The 21,782-nt window shown below is 41.5% G+C and overlaps 1 pseudogene across 1 annotated transcript in view; it reads right to left on the bottom strand.

Annotated features, from left to right (window-relative positions):
• The window catches only part of LOC311599031 (general transcription factor 3C polypeptide 3-like), a 54,466-nt pseudogene extending 33,007 nt beyond the window's left edge, over positions 1–21,459 (bottom strand). Inside the window, exons 1-2 of the transcript in view lie at positions 20,630–21,459; positions 20,209–20,442 (exon numbers count right to left, since the gene is read on the bottom strand). The product of the transcript in view is annotated as a general transcription factor 3C polypeptide 3-like (transcript). The remainder of the gene's footprint in view (positions 1–20,208; positions 20,443–20,629) is intronic.
• Positions 21,460–21,782: the final 323 nt, after the last annotated feature.

Here is a 21,782-nt window from a genome sequence, read left to right as displayed (position 1 = left end):
TGTATGACTTGATTTAACAGTCTTGCATTTCTTTTTTTTTATTTAATTTATTACATATGAGTGCTTTATCTGCAGAAGAAGGTATCAGATTACATTATAGGTGGTTGTGAGCCACCATGTGGTTGCTGGGAATTGAACTCAGGACCTCTGGAAGAGCAGGTGGTGCTCTTAATCACTGAGCCATCTCTCCAGCCCCAAGTCTTGCATTTCTTAAGTAAACTCTACTAACTCATGGATTAAGATTGTTGGATTTAGTTTGTGGGTGCTTTATGGGGGAGTTTTGTTCTGTTATGTCTTTCTTTGTTTTTGGCAGCAGCATAACACTGGCCTCACAGATTAATATGGGAAATGTTCCCATTTTATTCCTAGTCTATTTAATTCCAAATATCTATTTTAAAAGCTTGGTGCTATTTTTTTTTTTAATATTGGGTGGAAAGCATCACTGAAGCCAGCTGGTGGTTGGCCTTTCTTCGCAGGACATTTTCCCCACTGATTTAAATTTCTTTAATTGCTCTAAGTGTGTTTGGATGCTTTACTTCTTTTTGAGACATTGTGGCTAGTTTTTCCATGTCTAGGCACCTGTTGAAGTAAACCAGCTCATTTAATTTGTTGTCTTCCTTTCTTTTCTCATATTCTATTAAGCTTAAGGTTTCTTAGTTTTAAAGGTGATGTCAGAGAACCAATTTTTATTGATTATATATATATTAATTATGATCACCCCATTCTTTCTGCTTCCTTTGCATTTAGGTTTCTTCATCTTTTTCCCCATATCCTTAAAATATAAAATTAGGCTTCTGATTTGACATTCTTATTCTTTCTAAAATACAGATATCTATTCACTTATAGCTTTGCTTTCGCTTTACTTCATTCAGTTTTGATATGCTTTGTTTCCATTTGAATTAATCTCAAAGTTTTATGTAATTATTATTCTTGTTTCTTTTTTTTTTTGACTCATTAGTTATTTGTAATTGTGCTTAATTTTCATCTGTCTGCAAAAGTCCCAAATACCTTTTTGTCTCTGGTTTCCAATGTCAATGCACTATAACTGGAAGTCATGCGTTCTATTATTGCAGTCCATTTAGTGTAGTCTGGCGTTTTTATGGCTTAACATGGGGTTCTGGTGACTTCCCTGCACACTCGAGAAGAGCACGTATACTTCTGTCTGGAAAGTTCTGTAAATGTTTGCCAGGTCTATTTAGTTCACCGTGGCGTCTTCTATTTCTCCAGCTGATACTTTTCCTGGTTCTTGTGTGTAAAAGTTGTCTATTAAAGACCCTGAGTAGTGTGGAGGAATTGTGTATTCCTGGCCCAGCCCTTCAGTTTTGTCCGATTTTGACATCCTCCTATTAGGGGCAGATATATACAGATGCGCTTACTATTGTTATGACCGCCTAATGGAATACCCAGTTTATCATTGTATGTTTCTCTCTAATAACAAACTTTGCTTTGAGCTCTGTGGTGATCATTGTTGATTGTCAGCTTGACCAGACTCTAGAATCACCCAGGAGATGGGCTCTGAGGACACCCGTACTGGATTGTCTTGGTGCTGGAAGATGGGCTCTGCACATGCCCGGAGAGGATTGTCTTTGTGCTGGGAGACTTGTCTTGACTGTGGGTGGGCCTACCCCCGCGGCAGAGGATGCTGGGTTGTACACAATCCAGACTGTACACAGAAAGTGAGCTGAGCACTAAGAAGTTTTCATTGTTGTTTCTTTACCGTGGATGGAGGTAGCCACAGCTTTAAGCTCCTTCTGCCTTGATTTCCCCTACATGGTGGACTGAAGCTCAAACTGAGAATAAACTCTTTCTCCCTGAAGTTGCTTTTGTCAGCTTGTTTTATTACAGCAACAGTAAAGAAGCAAAAGTCTCATTGGTCAGATATTAGTATAGCCATTCTAATGTGCTGATTAGAGCGTTCCCCCCCCCCCCCCATCTCCTGGTATTTGTCTTGTTTAAGCCTTTCCCCATCCTTTTGCTTTTTATCTTAATTGTGACTTCAAATCCAGAGTACGACTCCTGTAGAGTTGTTTTGTTTTTTTGGTTTTTGTTTTTCGAGGCAGGGGACTCCTGTAGAGTTGTAAAGATATAGAGTTGGTTAGAGCATTAAAAACAAACAAACAAACAATAAATGCCGGCTGAAAATGTTGCCTTTTGATGAGAATTTTTAATTCATTAAATTTAATATCTTTCTGATGTTAGAATTTGTTGTGTGTGTCATTTTCTCTGACAAATAACCTCTTTAAAATTCTTTCCTCCAAGTATAGTCACATTCTGAAGTGCACTGAAGATTCTGATACATGCGTTTTAGAGGGCACAGCATGGTGATGCTATTGATAGTACTTTTGACAATGATGTCTATTTCGCCATGTGATTTGAGCTATTGTTTTGTGTTCTTCAGCCTGAAAGACTCTCTGAGAATTTTTTAAGTGGGTCTGCCAGCAGTGAATTCTGCTTGGGTTTATGCTTTAGTGCTTTGAATTTCTCATCTCGTGAATTCTGGCTTTCACAGTTTCCATTGGGAAATTAGCAATAAATAACTTGGAGGATCTATTCTGTGTGATGAGTCAGTTCCCTCTGGCTTCACCAAGTCTTTGTCTGTCTGTAGCTGTCTCTGTCTTACTTGGACCTCACTGTGTTTCTTAGATGTCTCCATTAATGATTTTCACTATCTCTGCAAAGTCTGCTGCCATTATTTCTTCAAGTACCCTTTCTGTCCATTTGTTCTCTTCCTCCTGTACATCCCACTGTGCACAGGATGATGTTTATTGGTAGCCCCTTTCTGTTGTCACCTCAGTCCCATCCTTTCTTCTAATTCTTTTTTGTTTGTCTTGTTTTTAGTTATTTTGTTTGTTTTGAGGCAGGATTTCTATGTGTATTCCTGGCTGTCCAAGAACTCACTTGGTAGACCAACAGACTTTCCTTGCCTCCATCTCAGAGATCCACCTGCCCCTGTCTCTGCCTCTGCCTCTGCCTCTGCCTCCTAAGTGCTAGGATTAAAGATGTGCACCACCACTTTCCAGCCCCTGTCCAATTTTTCAGGCATGATTTTGTATCATTTTGGAATGTTTCAATTGTCCAATTTTGAATAAATGACTTTATTGTAATTAACTCACAAATAAAAGCATCACACAGTTAGATTAAAGTACCACTCAGACACTTACCCAATCCCAAATTCTGTACACTTCAGTAAATGTCTACTTAGAATGGCCTTTCTGAAACCATGGAGCTTTGCTTAGAGTTTTACACTTTCACTATCAACTTCATTTTTTAAAAAGAATTTATTTATTTATTTATTTATTTATTTATTTATTTATTTATTTATTATGTATACAGTGCTCTGTCTACAGGTACACCTGCAGGCCAGAAGAGGGTATCAGATCACATTAGAGATGGTTGTGATCCACCAGAATTGTTTAAGTGGTGATTTGAATGCTTTTTGCCAATTTATTTGTACTTCTTTTTTGGATAATCAGCTTCAGGGCCTTTTCACCACTCCCATAGGCACACCTTATCTGTTCCTATCCAATGTAAGTTTTGCATTTGTACACTTGCTATTCCCTTTAGTGTGTATCTTGATGATAATAAGTTAATTCATCATCTGGGATGACTTTCTTCAGCCTTCACTTTTTGAATCTCTTTCACTGTAAGTGGTTCAGTGGGAGAATGTGTTAAAGGTGTTACTTTGTCATCTCCTGTGAAAGCAACGTGTGTTCTTTTCCTCCGGTAGCTTTTGTGTTTTGTTCTTTTCAATTAAGTTAGTGAGATGAGTAGTGTGTAAAAACACTTGCTATGAGAGCTTGATGACACCAGCCTCAAACACACACACACATACACACACACACACACACCATACTAAAAACAAGACAAAAAAAGAAAAAAGGAAAAAAAACCCCAAAATCTGCTACTATCTTCATTTCCATGACTTTTATCACTTTTACTATTAGGTGTCTGATGTGATTTTTTTGCCCTTATCCTGTTTTGGATTTATAGATCTTCTTGACCATCAGTCTTCTTTCTGTTGTTACTATAACAAAATACCTGAGCCTGTGTAATTTATTTAGAGAATGACTTTCTCTAGCTCATGGTCTGAGAACTAGAAGTGCAGGATTAGTTACTAACTTTTTAGTTTCTAGGAAGGAGCAAGAGTGTTGTCCTGCTTCACCTCACCCTAGATAGTGGAAGTGTGTGAAAGAGGAGATGAAAATTTGTAGCCTGATTTCACAAAAAAGGGCACTAATTTGCTCATGAGGTCTCTAGTGCTTCATCTGAATATATTTCACTAGACCTTACCTCCCAACACCACAATATAAGGAACCAAGCCTCAGCATGGTTTAAAGTAGAAGTAAACTATAGTCAAGCCATTGCATGTATTTTAAGAGGTTTGGGAAATCTTTAACCACTATTTAAATTTTTTTCATACAATATATTTTGATCATGTTTCCCCCTCCTATATTCTCTCCCAGATCTACCCCTTTGTTTTTCAAAAAAAACCCCACAAAATGAAAATTCTGTCTCTGTCCCTCTGTCTCTGTCTCTGTCTCTTTCCTCTCTCTCTCCCCCTCTCTCTTACACACACACACACACACACACACACACACACACACACACACACACGTTCATTCTGTGTTGGCCAACTACTCCTGGGCAATGGCTCTTGCCCTGGAGTCTGGTTGATATTCCCAGGAACCAACTTTCCCTTTGTCGGTTGGTATCAGTTGCAAGTAAGTTGCATGGTTAGGAATGGGACCCCATATCTACTACCCCCTCTTAGCATTTGAACTCCATCTGGATTGAGCCTGTGCAGATTTTACTAAAGCTGTCACAGTTTCTGAGAGTTTATATGTGAATCAGTACTGTTATGTTTAGAAGACTATTTCCTTGGAGTCATCCATCACTCCTTGTTCTTAAAGTCTTTGTGCCTCCTCTTCCACGTAGATCCCTAATCCTGGAGGGGAGTGGTTTGATAAAGGCATCTCATTTAGGAAGGAATTATCCAAGTTCTCTCACTCTCTGCACATTGCCCAGTTGTGGGTCTCTGTGCTAGTTCTCATCTACCATAAGAAGAAGCTTCTTTGATGCGGGCCAGTTGATACACTGAACTATGGGTAGAGCAATTAAAAGTAATTTTACTGCCATGTTCTTTTAGCAGAATAATAGTAGTAGTTTTCTGCTAGGCTCATTACCTATATAATTGCAGGTTCTTGGCCAATTTATCAATGTCAGGGATGAGTTCTACCTTATGGAGTGGGCTTTAAATCCAATCAGAAAGTTGTTGGTTACTCCCATAACATCTGTGCCACTATTGCACCAGTATATTTATAGGCAGGTCCTTCCTTTAGGTGACAAGGTTTGTAGATAGATGATATTGATGATTACCTTTCTCTTCTGGTAGCATGCAGAGTTTTTTTTTTCCTGCCCCATGAATGCTAATCAGTAGGGGTGAAGCTTCTAGCTAGTCACCAGCTCAATTTCTCCATATTCAACGACATATGGAAGTGCTGACATCAGCAATTTCAGCCACTATTCTTTAATTATTGCTTACGCTTCATTTTATTGCCCTTTCCTTTTTGTGATTGCCCATAGCATATACATTATATATTTTAGCTGATACCGCACACTATTTTCTGAAGTTTTCCTTACTTTAGCTTTCTGTGATTCTGCTCAAGCATATCTAGTAACATATTTGCAGGTTCACTAATTCTCTCTTGGACTGTATCAAGCCTTTTCATTGCTGTGCTCTTTACCTGAAATTTTACATTTTTTTTTGAATTCTATACTCACCATACTCTTATTTTTGCTATTTCTAGTTCAGTGGCAAAATTCTTCATCTTATTTATTTTTCTCAACATACATACTAAAGTAATTTTAAAGTTCAAGTCTATGCACTGTAATAGGTGAACTGTCTACCATTTTGTGCCTACTTAGTACTGACTGAATGGTGGTATCATGCATGGAAAGCTGTGTAGGCTCTAGACGTGTTGCTTTCTCACAGAAAGAAGTTGGAGTGATTTCTCAATTTAGGGACTGAGATGGTTTAAAACATTATTACATTAAAAAATGCTGCTTGATCATCCTCCATTTTATCTTCATCCCTCAGCTGTAGCTTTGTTGAGGCTCCATTTGAGATTCTGGAATGTCCTAAAATTTCTTTGAGTTAGCATTTATCGAACTTTTCTAGTCTTCTTAGGACTGCAAGACTGTTGCAAACTGCATTCCATTTCAGACTTTTCCAGAGCCTTCCCCAACATCATAGCTCACTGCTCTGTGCAGGGTTCGAATCTAGTGAATATCTGGGCAGGGACTTGCTGAGCTTAGTTAATAAACTCTCCTTTTAATTAAACCCCCAATTTTTACATTCCTAGGAGACTTAGAATCCTTAAACTCTGTGTATACTTACCAGCTTCTGAGATTTTCCCAGAATCTCATTGGCCTCTCAGTCCAGTAGTATGCTTACATGCTTGGTCTTTTCCTGTGTAAATCAGTCATGACAGCCCAAATGGAAAAGCAACAGACAGTTGCCCCACTTTTGGGGACTCTCTAGTGCCCTTCAATTATTAATTTAAAGAGAAAATTCTGCTTTTCTAGTTTTGCTTGACATTATATGCCACCCTATGAACTGCAAGCAGAATTTTATTCCCTTGAAAATTGAAATAGGAAAGTCCTAATTAATATAGTGGGATAGACTAAAACTCAAATGTATTCAAAATTTAAATGTTTTATACTCTTCTTTCAAATAGTCATACCTGAAGTGTGGTATTTTAGAATCAAGTAAGTCATTTTATTTTAAATGTAGCTATCTTATTTGATGAACTTTGTAATATCCAAAATAGGCTTCACTCTTATGTTGTATGTCTGAGCACCATAATTTCATATGAATTACTTAGAAAACTAAAAAACAAAAAAGCAAAACAAACAAACAAAAACAAAAACAAAAAACAAAACTCAAAAAAACCTCCAACTTATTACTGGATTATATTTCCTCAAACCTCTATTTCCATGTGAGTTTGTGAACATTCAGTCATCTTTCCACTTTATTTCTTTGCCTGCTTTTGTTTTGTAATTGTGCTTTTACTGAAACAGAAAAAAAATCTACACCTAAGAACTGAAATAAGGTCATCTGGATGTTTCCCTTTGTCTCTTTGTCTTTTTCCTTAACTTATTCTATGTCTACATTAGCTTCTTCCTTAGGTAGACATATTCTCCTCAACTCAGATTGTATGTTCCCAGTGTTTTCAACAACATCTCAGTTGAGTTCACCTCTGTCTCTGAATCTGTCCACGTGATCAGAAATTTGACTGTTCCATTACAGTGACTGGACAGAGCGAAGCGAAGCCCCAAGGTCTGTTTGAGTTTCTGTAGAATTCCTTAGAATCAGTAGCTTATAAATGACAGCCTTTCTTGCCGTTTGAAATGTTGAAAAGATCAAGATCAGGACATCGTCTTCTTGCTGTGTTCTTACATGGAACAAGCAGTGAGCAAGCTTGGAGCGTGAAGTGAACAATTCTACTTGGACCTCTCTTCTGAGGTCACAGATTTCTTTCATGAGGTCTTTTCTGTCCTGGCAGGGTCACTTCTGGAATGCCTCATCATTCAACGCTTTAGAAATTAGGTGCCATAATAAACCAAATTTGTAGAAACCCAAATATCCAGATTATAGCGATGATGTGAAGCTAGCGATGGGATCAACCATAGCTACCTGGAGGCATCAACAGGCAAGGCTGAACAGCTTCTCAAAGGGATTCCAAGGATCTCTTACCAGAAATCAAAGGAGACATGCCAGCAAAGCAAAATGTCTGCTACCGTTACTCTTCTTCACCAGCTCATGGGCATTTGAGAGTTACCAGTGGAAACAAATATCTGAGTACATCTATGCAGGCATTTTAAGAAAAGTTTAAGTCATCAGAGAAGAGCCACCCTGAAAGTGGGTGGGAACTTTCCATGGGCTAGGGTCCTAGTTGTATAAGAATGAGAATATAAACATTATATATTATATACAAAATATATAAAATATATGAATATGTAAATATAATAATTATTATTCTCTCATATATCCCTCACTCTTCCCAAACTGCTCCCTTCCCCCAGATCCATTCCTTCTTCATTTCCCTTCAGAAAAGGGAAGGCCTCCCAGGGACATCAACTAAACAAGGCACATCAAGTTGCAATAAGACGAGGCACCTTCCCTCATATTAAGGCTATAAGAAGCAACCCAGTAGGAGTAAAAGGGTTCCAAAAACAGGCAAAAGAATCAGAGACAGCCCCTGTTCCCACTGTTAGGAGCCCCACAAGAACACTGAGCTACACAACCATAACATATATGTAGAGGACCTAGGTTAGACCCATGCAGGCTCCCTAATGGCTGATTCAGTCTCAGATGACAACTATGTTAGGCTCTGGTCTTAGGGCATGAGTCTCCAGCAGGACCAGTCATTGGCTGGCCACTCCCACATGTTCTGCTCCACATGTACCCCAGCACATCTTGCTGGTGGGGGTGCACACTTGTACAGCCACTATGGAAATTAATATGATGCTTTCTCAGAAAGTTGGGTATAGCTTTATCTCAATACCCAGCTATACCACTCCTGGGCATATACCCAAAAGATGTTCCATAATACCACAAGGACACTTGTTTAACTATGTTCATAGTGGCTTTATTTATAATAGCCAGAACCTGGAAACAACCTAGATGTCCCACAACCAAAAAATAGATAAAGAAAATGTGGTACATGTGTACAATAAAGTTTTACTTGTTATTTTAAAAAAATCATGAAATTTTCAGGCAAATGGATGGAACTAGTAAAAATTCTTCCTGAGTGAGGTGAACTAGACCTAGAAAGACAAACATGGATTTGTGGATAAATATTGTCTAATTTTCATTTTTATCGTGAAAGATCTTGTTTTTATCCATCTATGGTGATTGAAAGTTTTGCTGGGTAAAGTAGTCTGGGGTAGCATTTGTGGTCTCTTAGAGTCTGTATGACATCTATCCAGGCCTTTCTGACTTTTAGAGTCTTTGTGGAGAAGTATAATTCTAATAAGTCTTTTTTTATATGTTACTTGGGCTCTTCCCTTGCAGCTTTTAATATTCTTTCTTTGTTCGGTAAATTTAGTGTCTTGATTATTATGTGGCGAAGGGAGTTTTTTCTTTTTCCCAGCCCAATCTATTTGGTGTTCTGTAAGCTTCATGTATCTTTATAGACATGTCCTTAAGGTCAGGAAATTTTTCTTCAATGGTTTGTATTAAAAATATTGTCTGGTTTTTTGAGCTTGGATTCTTCTCATTCTTGCATTCCTATTATTCTTAGGTGTGGTCTTTTCATAGTGTCCCAGATTTTGTGGATGTTTTGTGTGAGGAATGTCTTAGATTTAACATTTTCATTGACCAATATATCAATCTATCATATCTTCTATGCCTGAGATTCTCTCTTTCATCTCTTGTATTCTGTTGGTGATGCTCTAGCATCTGTAGTTCCTGCTAACTTTTCCTAGATTTCCATCTCCAGGATTCCCTCAGTTTGTGTTTTCTTTATTACTTCTATTTTTATTTTCAGGTCTTGAAAAGTTTTTTTTCCTTTAATTCAACTGTTTGTCATTTTTTTTCCTTAACTTTTAAAAAAGGATTTATTTAATGCCCTCCCATTGTGTGTGTGTGTGTGTGTGTGTGTGTGTGTGTGTTTTCCTGGATTTCTTTAAGGGATTTATCCATTTATTCTTTAAAGACCTCTATCATCTTTATAAAGCTGGCTTTAATGTCATTTTCTTGTGCTTCAGCTGTGTTGGAATATCCAAGGCTTGCTGTAGTAGGATAGCTGGGCTCTGGAGGTGACATGTTGCCCTGGCTGTTGGCAATTGTGTTCTTATGCTGGTCTCTAGGCATCTGTTTTTTGGTTTTTTTTGTTTTTTGTTTTTTGTTTTTTGATAGGTGTTTTTTCCATTGGTTCATGTTTTCTCTATGGTCTGCCTGCCCGAGTTGCCTGTGGTTCTGGTGAAGATCTTCAGATCTAGTACGGTGTCTCTGCGGAGGGGTGACCTCTGGAGTCTTGGGGGCTGAAGTTACCTCTGGGGATCTGGAAACTAATGCAGTCTCTGGGATCTAGGTATCTGTGTGGCCTCTGGTAGAACAGGGAAGTGGGGAGCTCTGGGCCAGGATACAGAAATGAGGAGAGGGAAAATATTGGGAAAAGCTGAACGAACTCTGAGGGATGTTGGTGGGCTGTGGGAAGGGTCTTACCTGGGAGTCTGGTACCAATGTGGCCTCTGGTAGGACAGGGACCTTCTGCTGGAGTTGGGGGCCTGGATAGAGAGACAACATGGGGGTGCTGTTGTGAAAAGCTGGGCAGGCTCTTAGGAAGTGTTACCTGGGGTTCTGGGTACTGGTATGGCCTCTGGTAGAGCTGGGGTCCTTGCCAGAGTTGGGGCCTGGGATATGGAGGTGAGGAAAGGGCAGAAAACTATTTTTTATGTTGAACACTGATGACTGTTCCACTTCAGTCATTTTTTTTCTTTCAATGAAATATAAATAGTTGGACTTTTCTCTGTTTCTATTTTAAGCTATATTCGGTGAAGTTCCACATTCAAGTTAATTGTTGGTTGCATTTAGGCTGCATAAATGGGCACTTGAAATTTAGAGTTGGACAGTCTGAAATAGACATTGGTATTCCTCTTAACCAAGAAATTATTCAATCCTTTGTTTGATTTTTGCAATATAAAATTAGAAGTCTATTTTATTTTCAGGAGAAATAAAACAAAACAGAGACAGTTTTAACCTAGCTCCCATTTTCTCCTTCTGGTTGTGCTTACTGGCAATAATAACAAAGGCAACAGTACCAATACCTACAGGAACAACTGTAGTCAAGTTAACATTTACTACATCTTTTCTGTGTGGCTGCCATTGGAAACACTTTACATGAATAATTTCGTTAAGTCCTATCAGAACTCTGAAGTAGTTGCCATAGTAAGTTCTACTTTATGATGAGGAAATGGAGGCACCAAGGAAATTAAGTAATCTACCCAAATTCACACAGCTATAGAGTGACAGAGAGAGGGTTTCAGGACTGTCAGCCTGTCTCCTAGCACATCCAACCTACGCTTTTGTTCTAGTGACTAATGGCTTTACAGTGCCAGTGGGGATATGCTCAATAGGGTGCTTTCAGTTAGCACACAGGAGGATGGAGGCTGCAGGCTTCAATAAAGGCTGGGTCAATGGCCTTGACTTCATTGACTCTGTGTTCCACTGAGTTGAATGAGCCTAGCAGACTTGGTGTCTCAAAACACTCGGAAATGATGAAAGCCTTGCCTTGGAGTTAAAGGCTGTTGGCCTGGGAAAGATGGTGTGTTAGGAGGCCCTTCTGTTGGTGTGGGATGGAGTAGATTTAACAACTACAGGCCAAGAACATGCAAGTGGCAACCTGTGCCTGTTAAATGCAGTGAAAGCAAGAGCAGAGCGTGTTCATTTACGGGCATCACCAAGAAGTCCTTATTATTCAAGCCATGTCTCCAGGGGAAATGTTTCCACCGTTTAAAACAAAAAACAATTCATCCCCACATTAATTTAAATCCTATAGAAATGATGATGGAATCTTCACAAACTCCTCCCCCCTCCTCTCTCATCAGCTTTTGGACAAGGTAGATGTTGACTTGTCCTCCCCAAAATTGTTTTGAATTTGATCCACAACCCTGAGTCCATTGACCATGAGTCAATTTGAACTTTCTAATGCTTCCTCACCTTACTTTTTTCTAAAAGAGATAAAAACAAAAGGAAAAGAGAGGCTGCCTCAAAGATCTCAGGAAAGAGCCCCCAGCTGGCTTTCTCTGCAGTCGTTGTCATCAGCCCTGAGAAATGTACATTTCTGTTGCAATAAGCAGGAGCTGGGGCTTGCTTAGTGAGGATGTGCTGAGCCTCCCGCAGGACTGTGTGAATGGAATTCAGTATACGTCGCAGCCTAAAAATATTGTATCAGCGTACCATTTTTCTCATGCGACTTTTCTTTCTTTCGTATTCAGTTGTCTTTGGATCCCTGTGGGGAGCAAGCGAGAGTAGAGTCTGAGGGTGCAATGAGATGGAAAAGCATTGGAGATTTCCAGAGAGCCCTCGCTGCAGCCTTGAAGGTTTTCATTTGTCCACAGCACTTGACAGATCAGTTTAGCCCCAGAGTTCACCAATACAGGAGAGATATTGACTTGCCCCATTGTCCAAACACAGAAGGCCCCACACCGAAACCCTTGCCACTGACCCTGAGCCCCAAGCTCGGTGAGCTGTGGGGTTGAGACAGAAACTGTGAGAGCCAACAACAGCCCTGACAACCATACGTTATTGACTCAGACTGATTGGAAATTAAAGCACTAAAGCCTGGGGGGGGGGGGCGGGAAATCCTGCACAGCATTTGGATGTTCGCTGTTCACGATTTCACTGAGTCATTATTACCAAAGACAAGTGGACAGAGTAGCAAATGATTTTCGCCCTCCCTCTTCGCCAAAGTTTGGCCTTCACTAGGGTGCTCTGAGAGGAGGAATGTTAGGTTTCACTTCTACCTTTCAATTCATGTGACTTTGGGAAAGTCCTGTCACCTCTGGATGTCTCTGTTTTATTAATTTGAAAAGAAAATGAGCGGTTATATCATCGTCTCTCTCAGTCATCCAAGACTGCTATCCACTGTGATGTGGACAGTGATGTGTTTGGTGCTGATGAGAGACACTGATGACAGCAGGCGCTCACTTCTTCCCTTGCTCGGCTCTTCCTTCCTTAAGAATTGGGTAGCTCTTTGCATCTGACAGACAACAGTGTAACACAGATCTGTCCTGTCTTGTTCTAAGTATCTTCCTTCTCCATATATTATCAGTGACTTCAACAATAGCAAAGCAGACCTTGGGAGAGTGTGTTTGTCAGGTAATGTGTACTCCCTCTGCTGGCTGGCTGGCTTGTATTTCTTTTTTCATGATTCCTACTCCTTAAGATGTATTTACTTACATTCAGTAAAGGAAGAAATCATGGGTATTTTGAGATTTTTCTGACAGTAACATAGACAATGCTTTTCATATTGTGTTTCCGGTGTCTACAAGACTTACCACTTTCTTTAGAAAAAAAACCAAATAAAGACCAGGTTCATGAATGTTTTACTGAAGTACTGTTAATAAGGATTAGCAATGCTAGCCAGCACCAATTAGTGATGTCAGATATGAATAAAAGGGCAGTGAGGTATCAGCTACTGCCATAAAAACACTGTAAAAGTAGCCCCAGGCACACGGGAGGAATCTGATTTTAATGGCTGCCAGAATCTTAAAAAATTTGCTCACATCCATCAGTTTATAGTAATATGAAAGAGAGAGCTCTTTATCTATCATGCCTGGAAGACTGGAGCTACTAGTATTCCATTTGTGCGCATCCCTGGTGCACTAGGCGATCTAAAGTAGACAGAGAAATTGTCTCAAAAAACCCAAAATAATTAATAATAACAATAATAATCATGCAGTATCTGATGAAATTTAAGCTTTTTGTGAGGGGTACGTTTTTTCCTGCTCACTTTTGGAAAAGTCTGTGTTAGTTTATGAGATAGGCTGTGATGCAAGTAGTTCAATTAGTATTAAAGTGGAATAGGTGCAATCTGTTAAAAATGGAGGGAAAGGGTGATACTGGGAGCCTGGGGTGAGTGTCTTACTTCATCTGGGTGATGATACGCTGGCTGCTCCATGCTAGTTTCTTTGGAAGTTAAGGCACGTGTGTGTGTGTGTGTGTGTGTGTGTGTGTGTGTGTGTGTGTGTGTGTGAGCATGTGTTTATATGGGAGAGTATACGTGTGTGAGGGTGTGTACGTACGCACATGTATGTGGCCTCCAGAGGCTAACTTTCCATGACTTCCTTAGTTTCTCTCCACCCTGTTTTCTTTGAGGCAGGGTTTCTCACTGGCTTTCTCTGCAGCTCCTTGGCAGCAGCTTTCTCAGAGAGCCTAACAGGTCTCTGAATCTCCTTTTCTGAGCTCTTAGGTCTTAATCTAACCTTTGCCCTTTGTTCTTCCCTGTGGGGAGTGGGGCGTAGCTGTTCCTTGTCAGCCTCGTCTCTAGGTTCCTTCCCGCTCTCATCTTCTTTCAGTTCTCTGACACCCACCTTACCGATTCCCAGTGTTTACGGTTTCTCTGACGAAATGTGGTTTATAATTTTCTGGTTGGACATTAGGGCCACTGTGATTTGAACATTCGTCCCTACCTCCAAATTCATATACTGAGATCCTAATCTCCAAGGTGATGATGTAAGGAAGTGGGAGCTTTGGTATGTGGGTAGGTCATGGGGGTGGGGCCCTCACGAGTGGGATCGGTGCCTTAGCAGACAGATCTAAGAGCCTTGGTCTTCCCTTCCACCATTGCAGGACACAGCAAGACGCATTTGAGAAAACAGGCCCTAGCCAGACCCAGACTCTCCCTGTAATTAGATGTTATTTCTAAATCTAAGTCACCCAGTGTACAATGAGTTTTGGGTTGGGCCCAGCGATCTACACTACTCTAGAACGTTGGTGCATGTCCATCGGACAAGATAACCTGTGAGTCCTCTTTGATTGTAAAGATTCAATTATTTCATAGAACTAATGCATTATTAATAAAGGAAGTCAGGGGCATGAACTGTGCAAACTTCCTGGGTTTTAAAAGACGCAGAGGATCTGTCTACTATGGTGTCACAGTCAGAGAGCGCGAGAGCCTCTAGAATCTACCCATCTGAGCCTGACTTCTAGGCCCAGAAGGGCTGAGCAGCTCTCCCAGAAAGAAAATTCAGTCTCGCTTTCTCAGGGGCCGGCCGTGCCTCTGATGCTCCCACAATACCAAGTTGTGACTAAGCCTTGACTAAGACCAGATGCCAGTATGTTTTCAACCCTTGTGAGAAGAGATGGGGAGTGTGTGTGTGTGTGTGTGTGTGTGTGTGTATGTGTGTGTGTGTGTGTGTGTGTGTGTGCCCATTATATAAATTGCAGTGTTCCTGTCTTAAGAGATATCCTAAGCCTTGAGTTTATCTTTTAAGCATGGAGCCACTTTATTTTGGAAGAGCCACTCGTAACTAGGGCAAAGGCTGTCTTTAAAGATGGAGTTGAACAAAGTTTGGCTCAGGGACTTAGAATGAGCCCCTTGTGAAACTTTTCTCTATGGTGGGAAGTGCTCTGTTTCTACGGAAAACCTTTCCTTGGGCTGAAATGTTTTTGCTTTCTAGGTGTAAATTTAAACCAGGGGATGGAAACAGGGCTGGTGACATCATTCGCTCTGATACCTGTCTCGGAACAGCTTGTAAGCCGAGCAAGCTTATTTACACTTTTAATGGGTTAAAAAAAAAATCAAAAGGAGATCATTTCATGACAGTGAAAATTACATGAAATTCCAATTTAGTGTCCCCAGTTAAAATTTCAGCGGGATCTGGCCCTGCCCATTCACTTGCATATTGCCTAAGGTGGCTGCTGTGCTCTGACTGCAGAGACCAAGCCTTTCATAGATGACATGGATAGCCCGGAGAGCAGGAAATGCTCAGATTGTCACACTTTACAGAGAGTTTGCTGACCACACTGTTGGAAACTGTGTTTTGTTCCTGAGGTGAATTCTTCCTCTATCCCTCTCCTTCTCTCTCTCCCTCTGTCCTTTTCTCCCGGCTTACTCTACTCCTGTGTGTGTGTGTGTGTGTGTCTGTGTCTGTGTCTGTGTGCGCACGCGCGGGCACATGCGCACCCTTGGGAACCAGCCATCAAACCATTGCTTATTGAAGATGGGGAATGAAAATGCAGAAACAACAGGTAAGATAGAGTTTTGCTTTTGAGGGCATGGTGATGAAATCGTCTTATGGGTCCATTCGGGCAGAGGAGGTGTGCAGGGACTTCACAGCTCCAAACAGCCGCAGGAGCAGTGTGCATCCCACCCTCCTAGTACAGAACCGGAGCACCTCTGCAGAGAAGGGCTGACATTTTCCAGTGCTGTTTTACAGACATCGCACCACCTTGCCTATGCCTCCTGCTGTCTGCTTCTTGCTCTGTATTATCCAAAGACTTCAATTAGAGTCTTAGAGAGGCCTCAGAAGTTTCTGGTACTGGGACTAGACTGAAAGCTGGACACAGCAGTGTCCACCTTGGAAAGGACCTTCCTTCCGCTGAGGCCATTGCTCATCTGGGAGCTGTAGCACCCAGAAGCTTACTCCCTTCGCCCAGCTTCCACACTTTCTTGATCAAATATTTTCTTCTGTGGGAGGGAGAGAGAGGGGGAGAGAGAAAGAGAGATAGAGAGAGAGAAAGAGGTAGGGGAGAGAGTAAGAGAGAGAGAGACAGAGACAAAGGCACAGAGAGACACAGAGAGAGACATAGACACACACACAGAGAGAGAGAGAGAGAGAGAGAGAGAGAGAGAGAGAGAGAGGGAGGGAGGGAGGGAGGGAGGGAGGGAGAGGGAGAGAGACCGGGATTGAGGCCTAGAGGACAGAAGCCAGAGGACGACACTGGGTACCCTGCTTTCTCTCTCTCCACTATATTCCTTCATGACATGGTCTCTCTCTAAACCCAGACAGGAAGCTACCAAACGCCTTCTTTTCTAGCCTCCCACAGTGCTGGATACACACACACATACACACACACACATCACACCACCCATGCACATACACACACACCACATACACACATACACACCACATACACACACAAACCACACATACACCACACACATATACACACACACACTACACACATATACCACACACACACCCACCACACACCACACATACATACACATACTACACACCACACACACACACATACACATCACATACATATATCACACACACACACATGCAAACCACACACACACACATACACCACACACATACACATCACATACACACATCACACACACACACACACACACGCATACAAACCACATACACACATTTTTCTTAAACATCATGGATTCTGGGTATTTGAACTCAGGTCGGCATGCTTTTGAAGCAATCACTCGTAGCCACTTCCAGTAGACGCTTCATGCATACAGCAGGAAGTGTAGGCAAGGTGATCCTATGTCTCTAAAACAAAACTGAAAAATGTCAGTGTCTCTCCAGACTCATTTGCTCTTTTTTTTCCCCTCTTGCAAGACTGAGCTCCCTTCTGCAGCCTCTAGCATCCTTCCCAACAGGGTCTCGCTACGTAGCTTATGCTGGCCTCAAACTTGTAGCCTTCCTTCCTCAGCCTCTCTCGTGCTGAAATGACACACGTCCCACCAGGCTGTCCTCTCACCTCTTTGCTTCTCAGTCTCTGAGCACCTGTTCGGTTCCGTCCTCCTCAAGTCACCACAGTCAGCCCGGATTTCAGCAACTTCATTTTCACCATTTTTCGCGCTTGCTTCCTTGCTAGTTCTCAGCCTCCCAGAAATCCAACCATCTGGCCAGTTCTTTATATCCAACCACTAAATGCTCCTGCAGAAAACACACGACCGAGAACGATGGCTCAGCAGGTAAGGGCACTCAACCTGAGATCGATCTCTGAAAACTCATGTAAATGTGAAAGGAAAAAGATAACTTTACAAAGTAGTCCTCTGACCTCCACACACAGGCTGTGGCATGTTCATGTGCAGACACACACACACACACACACACACACACACACACACACACACACTCACCAATAGCAAATTTAGAAAGAATCATGCTTGAAATTGCAGCCTGGCCATATCTCCTTATTCTAAGAGGAAAGCGACTGGCGGGGGACTTGTCCAGTTTGTTGACACAGACATAAGAGTCCACTTGAGTCTCTTCTGCCTGCCTTCAGTGGCAAAGACTCTCCCAGCCTTCCCGTGCAGGAGATTAATTCCTACTCCGACAGTGTAGGCTGAGCTCCTTCCCTTCCTACATGGCTGATCCCTTCCTCGTCTGCTGCCCCAGCTTCTTTATCTCGTACTCCTGAGTGTGTCGACATACTCTGCCCTCACCTTAAACAAAGCTCTTTTCACCAGGTGTGGTGGCCCAGCATGCAGAAGGCTGAGCCAGACTGCTCCTCATGGCAGCTTCCCAGCCAGCCAGCACTGCGTGATGAGGAATACAGTATAACACACACACACACACACACACACACACACACACACACACACACATTCCTGAGCAATTCTGTTTTTGTGTAAGTCAAGATGTTTACTGAGATTTTTTGGACATAGTTAAAAAAAAAAACAACCCAGAAATAACCTGAAGTCAACTGGGGCTTGAATCAAACAAACAAAATGCTATAGATCCGGTACAAATAGGGGATTAATTCATTCTTATTTACCTGGAGATATGCAAGATATACAGTTTAGCAAAAGGAGCCAGTTAGACACACACACACACACACACACACACACACACACACACACACACGCAAGTATGTGTATGTCTGTACATATATATGTACATCTAGTAAAAGCTTAGGAAGGGGAATATGATCAAAATATATTATATACAAATTTATAAAAAATATGAAAGTATATTTAAGTACAAGTATTAAATGTGAAAGAATTGCTAGTGAGCAGATCTTTATGGCCCCACACTTAGGTATATATCAGGCATGTTTAAATTTTTCTTTTTGCAGTTAAACTTAATTTCTCCAGTCTCCTATCTGCCAAGTGGCACAGACTGGTTCTGACTCAAATCAGAGGAAAGATACAGGCGCTGTTTTCTCCATTACCTTCAAGGTTTTCTTCTTCACATTCACAATGATTGATTTCCATGGAAGCTTACACAGCTGCCAACAACATTAACATTCAGCCACCTGCTCATTCATTCATTTGTTCCTATAGTCAATCAATTTTTCATTCATTGTATGCAAGAGTCCAGTTCTGACTCTAGAAGCAGAGCAGTGACGAAAACACTAAAGTCACAAAAGCAGGAACAAGAAAACCTTGACTCTGAATGTAGATTAAGTGACAGCATCAGGTAAGTGCTTTAGAGATAAGGGAGGAGGCAAGCAGGGTGAGGGCAGTGAAAGCCTAGGATGTTTGCCTAAGATGGACAAAGACTCTGATAAGCTGATGCTTAAGCAGAGACTTGAATTGGGGGGCAGGGAGAGAGCAGAGGTGGGAGAAGAGGATCCCAGTGAGCGGAACAAGAGGAAGTGTGCCAAGGCAGAGCTTCCGTGTCATGTGACTGACAGCAAAAGACCAGCTTGGCAACAGTAAACACAGATTGGGCGTAGAGTGTGTACACATGTGTGTACTATGTAAGTTTGTGTGAGTATGTGGGCATGTATACATGCTTGTGAAAATATGTATGAGTGTGCTTGTGTAAATGTGTTTTGTGAGTGTGCATGTGTGTGAGAGAGGTTGTATGTGTGAGAGTGTGTGAGTGTGTCTGTTGGAAGCGAGTGTGTTAATGATAGTGTGTGTGTGCATGTTAGTATGTGTGAATGTGAGAATGTGAAACGTGAGTGGGTATTTGTGATTGCTTGAGTGCAAGTGTGTGCTGGCAAGTGAGCGACAGTGAGTATGAGCATGTGCTACTGTATGAGTGTGCCTTTATGAGAGCATATTGATATGCGTTAGTGTGTTTGTGCACGTGTATGGATACGATGGGTGTGTGTCTCAGTGAGTGTGTTTGAGTGTGTGGGAGATGAGCCTCTGTTGACCTTGGTCTTTCATGTCACTCAGTGCAGGACAGCTAATGGTCCTGGTGTCAGGGTCAGTTAGTATCTTAGTCACTGTGTTTCCTTTTGGCCCACTGTCCCATGTCTCCTACAGTAGGAAAACACTGCTCCCCCATTTGTCACCCATCCGATCCAGCCACTAACTTCATTGGGTTTTGAAAACCTCAACTCTCAAGTCTCTACTTTTTCCTACCAGAGATTTATCTCTTCTTTGATTCCAAATGCTATCTGAATCTCTACACTGAAGGATGGACTTTCTTCCTTGCAGCGAGAAAATTTTCTCTTGATGCTTTCTCTGAAAAATGTGTGTGTCGCTTGATGAAATTAATGGAAATAGAGAAGATGTGAGTGCCAAAGAGTCTCGAGTGGGGAAGACCACAGTGATTAATACTGTTACCTTAACTTCCCATCAAAAGCACAAAATGTCTCACTAACTGCTAACAGTAGTTTTCTCTCCTGCTTGGAGTTTTTGTCAACTATGCTATAGCTCTGCTAATATGTAGATGCTTTCAACAGATGCCATGCAGCCATACAAAGCCATAAAAATAAGCAACCAATGTAGAGAGAAGGAAGATGTTGCTAGTTGGTACAGTTGCCTTTTCTGCTGCTTTCTCTTCTGCACATGTCCAGCTAAATGTCTTAAAGAGAAGCTGGCTATTTTCCTCCTTCTCTTCCTCCTCTTCCTCCTCCTCCTCTTTCGCTTCCTCATCCTCTGCCTTCTTTTTGAAGTTAACTACATCTTTATTCTCTTCTGAGGTGCCTTTTGCCAAAGTTTCCTTTTCTAGAATAATTCCAGAAAAATCTATAATTACCTCCAAATCTTTGTCATACTGCTCATTGGAAATATATAATTCAGCTGCTATGCTGCCATCATCCACAGAGACTAAGTCTTGGCATTTTGAGAAAAATGTCTTCAGTTACGTTTACAGTTGAAGCACTATCATGGCTGTCCTAGTAACTTTTGCCAACTGCATAAAATGTTCTGCATCAGAGGAAGGCAACAGACTTAAAGTATACCTCTAACCACGGTGGCCATTTTATGGTCACCCATCTCTGCCACAGGTGACAGACATCAGTAGGTTCATATTTAAGAGCTTTCATATAGCAAAAAACAGTCCCTTTAATATTGTCTTGTTCCAGAGACATTTCTGCCAGCCTAACTCGATCTTCTGTGTCCATGGGATTTAAATGTGCAGCAATCAACTCAAACTGCGTCGATTTCTCCATGTCACCTTGATCCTCGTATATCAAGGCAAGGGTAGAGGATGGCTCTTAAGCTAAAGGAGCCTGCCTTAGGGTTTCTGTGTGCGTCAGTATCGCCTCTTCTTGTTCTCGGTGGGAAAAGCGATTATTGGCTTCACCCATGCGACCTTTCAGGGCTGTGGGAAGTTTACCCTGAACCCTTTTCTTTTCATTTGTTTTTTTTTTGTTGTTGTTTTTGTTTGCCTGTTTGTTTGTTTTGTTACATGGTTGAGAACCATCTCCAACACAAACACATCACCTGCAGTGGTTGCTCAGGTGTCTCGTCCTCCTTCTCTTCCTCTTCCTCATCGTTTCAGGCTCTCCAGCCATGGAAGCAAAGACTCTGTGAACCGCCTTACTCCATCTGATGTTCCTCCTTCATTGGCATCTTTGTCCTAGGAGCCTAGGAGTTGGCAGAGTCACTTCTTGTCTATTATGGGACCTCAGAATCATTTGGAATTTCTTTGGGCGACAATTTTCCTCCTTCACCTCTCTGCCCCCCTTGCTTTTCTTTGGTATTTCTCTCTTCTTTCTGCCTTTCAAACTCTTAAAAGGAGATTTCCCTTTCCAGGTAATCTGATAAGTTCTGGGCTGAACCCTAACATGTCTCTGGGACTGAAGCAGGGCATCAGTCTTGGAAACTAGTAACATCCTCCTCCGCTTCTTCCAACTCTCTATCAGGATTGTTCCCTGTATGGTTGTCCCTAAAAGACTGAAAGGTATTTTAATTATTTTTCGAGAATTTCATATGTGAGTACTGTATTTACATCATTTTCCTCATCCCTCTCCCCGACAACTCCACCGGTGTCTCTCCAAATCCATCTCAAATTCATGACTACTTAAATTATTGTTACACACACACACACACACACACACACACACACACACACACACACATCATAAAAACACAGCTTGCTGAGTCCAGCTG

Source organism: Acomys minous (genome assembly GCF_964271855.1).
Source record: "Acomys minous genome assembly, chromosome: 6".
NCBI lineage: Eukaryota > Metazoa > Chordata > Mammalia > Rodentia > Muridae > Acomys > Acomys minous.
Note: the sequence above shows the minus strand (reverse complement) of the source record. Positions and strands in the feature narration are given on the sequence as shown.